Here is a 4,484-nt window from a genome sequence, read left to right as displayed (position 1 = left end):
TTGTGTCACAAGATTGCTCCCGCACATACACAATTGCTATCTTGGTTTGTGCATTTCGCATTGTGCCCATATCAAAAAAAGAGAAAAAAGAATAAGCTTTTAAGCAAAGAAAAAGAGAAACAAAAGAGCTTGTAAGCAATAGCCATAACATCATACCACATTGCATATAAGATTGTCATATCCGATCATCTTGGACCATCTTGAGCAGAACACCGGGAACCATATATACATAGCATATTTGGGATAGAAGTTGATACATTTTGCATCTTATAGGTTGTGCACAAGTGTCGTATCCGCCCACTGAGCAATCGTGCTAGCGTCTCTCTTTAGTTGTGCAACACGAGCGTTTTCTGTGGATTCCACAATTTGTGCACTTTCCTTGGTTGGAGGACCCCATTTATCTATCTGTGTGTGTGTTTCCGTGTGCCACCCATATTGCTATTGGTCTACTTGTTTCACTTGTGAAATTGTGAATCTCTTTCAACATTATTAACTCTTGCTAACATTTTCCATCAAATTTTTGTGCCACTATCCTCACTGAGCACCACCATAAGACTTTTTTCTGTAGTTGTGAGAAATTGACGAGATCGGTACCAATTGTGCTATTTCCTTGTTACATCATTGAGTGATCATTGATCCATTCTCAACATCGGTCAAGGTACATTTGGTATAGTTCTCTCCTGTTAGGACCCCGATTCCAAGTCACATCGATCTAGCCGGTAACACCTCATATCACTTTGCGGCCTCACACACGGTATTCCCACGGGTGTCGTCTTACCACGGCCCGGGACCATTTGCGCCTTTTGGCTCACGTATATGATAGTGTCGCTAGCATCCATATGATAGAGAACCCGAGCCGACATGACTAGTCGTGAACCCAAAGTGGCTCTAACTTACGGGGACAGGCATACGTGAATCACCATCGAGCATGTCGGTCAACAGCGTGTGAATCCGGGCTGTAGCACTGGGCTAACAGGACTCCGGTGAACCGGGCTGTAGCAGGCTAGGCAGGACTCCGGATGTCACCGCGTGACATTCCCCCGAAGGGACAGACACAGGAACGAAGCGAATCACATACCGGCCAGTCAAGTGTTCCGGAGCAGTAGCGCTGGGCTAGCAGGACTCCGGTGAACCGGGCTGTAGCGGACTACTATGGCTCATGGAAGCACAAGACTACATTTCCCCATAAGAGAGGCTACCAAGGATAAACAACTAGGTTGTCGGATCCCACACATACCAAGTATTTCAATCATACACACAATATGCTCAATATGTGCAATACAACATGGCATCACAACATAACTCTACGACTCAGAGTATTTATTCATTAGGCTCCGAGGAGCGAGATATTACAAACATGGGTCTCATGACCCAACAATCATAGCATACAATCAAAGCACATGCGGAAGCTTAACATGTCTGAGTACAGACATCTATAAATGAAAAAGGCGGAGAAGCCTGACTATCTACCAGATCCTGCCGAGGGCACAAGATCGTAGCTGAGGTATCAAGCTAAACGTCGAAGTCCACGTGGAACTACTAGCGAGACTGAAGTCTCTCTGCAAAACATAAATTAGACAAACGTGAGTACAAATGTACCCAGCAAGACTTACATCAGAACTAGCTACACATGCATCGATATCAACAAAGGGGGGAGGTGGAGTTTAACTTCAGCAAGCCAGCTTTGACTCAGTGGCTAACCTGAACTATGACTGTAAGTAACTCTTTTGAGGTGACGCACGCGAGTCCACAAATTCACCATACTAATACACCACTATGGATCCACTCCCATCTCCCTGCGATAACGCCATCCATAGCACTCAAGCTTATCTTGCGAGTTTTAGAGTATCCACTTTCACTTGTCTATGATCTATGCAAGGGGTCCAAGTCTCCATATCCGAGGAATCCGGCTATTCAAATAGATAGTGATAACCCTGCAGGGGTGTACTTCTTCGCACACGCTCTCGTCACTTATCGCCTTGTACACGTCATGTACCTCGGCAACCTTCAAGCGGAAGCCGGGCGAGGGCGTCGGCCACGACCTGACTAACCAACAAGTCTCTAGTCCAGGTTTATCGCCTATTCGGGTTCCATCTGCAAGGAGATCCGGCCGGGGAGTCGCTCATGGCCCCAAACGATGTGAGCAGGGTTCCCAAGCCCACCATCCGGGTGCCACTTGGTACACTGTGCCACAGTGCCTAGTCTGTCCCAAGCCCACCTGTACCGGGTGCCACTTGGTAGACTACTAACACTACCTACAAACACCAGAAACTAGTTGCAACTCCTGCACAGAGATTGAGTTGATTAATAAACCGAGAGGGGCCGAGTTACCGGAATCCAATGTGTGGCAGTAACTGTTCATGGATCACAAACACATGACTCAGTTCTTGAGGACGGCTGCAATGAGACAACCCACCATGTACTCCTACATGGCCTCTCACGCTACCTTTACCAAATCATGTTCACACACTTACCTCTCAACGATAGGACATGTTCACCATGTTCCAATTCATTCCCGATGAATCAGACCAGACTCAACTCTAAGCAGTAGCAGGCATGACAAACAAGCATGAATGAGTAGGCACATCAGGGCTCAAACAACTCCTACTCATGCTAGTGGGTTTCAACTATTTACTATGGCAATGACAGGTCATGCAGAGGAAAAGGTTCAGCTACCGCAGCATGTAACAGTTGAATCGGTGTTGCCCTAATGCAGTAAAAGAGAGCAGGAGCGAGAGAGTGGGATTGTATCGGAATGAACAAGGGGGTTTTGCTTGCCTGGCACTTCTGAAGATAACATTGAGTCTTCATCAGTGTCAACGATCACAGCGTCGGAGCAGCGTCTACCGAGAGGGGACAATTACCGGCAAACAAGGAAGAGCACAATCAATGCAATGCACAATATGATGCATGATCATGACATGACAATATGTTGTGATTTGAGCTAATGCAACTAGTAACAGAAAGGTTTTGGGTTGATTTGAACTCAAGGTTCAAAATCAAATTCAAACTATGAATTCAAATAGTGCATTATCATGTTTTGGACTAAACAGTGAGGTTAAGTTGCTCAAACATGCATGAAAGTGCCATAAACAGATTCCTTGGATTTTTCTGATAATTTTTCATATATCATTTATCTTATTTGGAGTTACGGTTGAAATTCTATGACTTTTCAAAGTTTTGGATATTTTCTGAATTAAACAAATCATTTTTGATTTATTTAAAATCCAGAAAAGCATTTATGACCTCATCACTGCGTCACTTTGACATCATCTAGTCAATAGGACGGGTCCACGTCAAACCTGACTCTAGGGCCCGCATGTCATAGGCTCTGTACTAATAGAGAGTTATTTTTTTGTTAAACTAATTTAACTAGGGGTTAGTTTAGGGGGTGGGGCCCGGTGTCAGTGGGTGTGGGTTAATTAGAGCCTAAACTAATCCAGTCAAGGGCGGGCCCACGTGTGTTGACCCCAGGGAGGTCAAACCCCCGGGTCGAACAGGTCAAACCTGCCGGCGACTCGACGCCGGCGAGGCCAGACACGGCGGCGAGGCTCGGAAATCTTCCTCCGGTGACCAAATCAACGGCGAAGCCCATCTACGAGTAGCTGGAGCTCGCGCGCGTCGAGTGGTGCAGGCGGTTGGGTGCGGGGAGGCCGGAAATGACACCGGCGAGCTTGGCAGCGGCGGCCGGAGTTCGGGAGTGCTTGGAATCGGCGTTGTGGTGCACGGTGGAATGAGTAGGTGGGCTAGTTCGGCTCCTGGGAGCTGCACGAGCGCGATGACGTGCTCAGGGGCAAGCTGGGCTTGCTCTAGCCACGGTGATGACTTCGCCGGTGGCGTGAAGCTCGCGGGCACGGCGGAGAGTGATGCTACAGTGAGCTACATGCCACAGGGATAAGGGAATACGATGAAAGAGCTCACTGGGGGTCGAAGAGAAGCTCCGTGGGCTCGGGGAGGCGCTCGGGGCGGCGGATCGATGACGACGATCTTTGGTGGCCAACAAGGAAACAGCGGCGGTGGCAGCACAACAGAGCTTCTGGCACTGCATGACTCGGTGGAGAGGACGAAGACGGCGAGGCGGAGACGCCTGGGATGGAGAGGGAGTTAGGGAGTGGTTGTGGCCGCGGCGGTGCATGGCGGCGCTCTCTGATGCGTTCGGGTCCTGGCGGGAGAGAGAGCAGAGGAGGGGAAAGGCACGGGAGGAGAGTGAGGGGGGGTACGGGGCTGGCGCGTGGCGTTCACAGCCGCGTCGGAGAAGCGGCGGAAGCAGGAGGTGGCGTGGCGTGTGGCCGGCGCGCAGCGAGCAGGCGCCCTGCGTCCGACTGGCACGAGGTGGAAGACGCCTCTGCCCCTGGTGGGCTGGGCTGTCTTATCAGGCCGCCAGCTGGCCAGGTTAGTGGGCTGCCAGGTAAGTTCTGTTCTGTTTTATTTCCCTTCCGTTTTCTTTTATTTAATCCTTTGCCACTGTTTTGAATTCAAACAAA

The sequence above is a fragment of the Triticum dicoccoides genome, chromosome 2A (genome assembly GCF_002162155.2).
Source record: "Triticum dicoccoides isolate Atlit2015 ecotype Zavitan chromosome 2A, WEW_v2.0, whole genome shotgun sequence".
Taxonomy (NCBI): Eukaryota; Viridiplantae; Streptophyta; class Magnoliopsida; order Poales; family Poaceae; genus Triticum; species Triticum dicoccoides.
Note: the sequence above shows the minus strand (reverse complement) of the source record.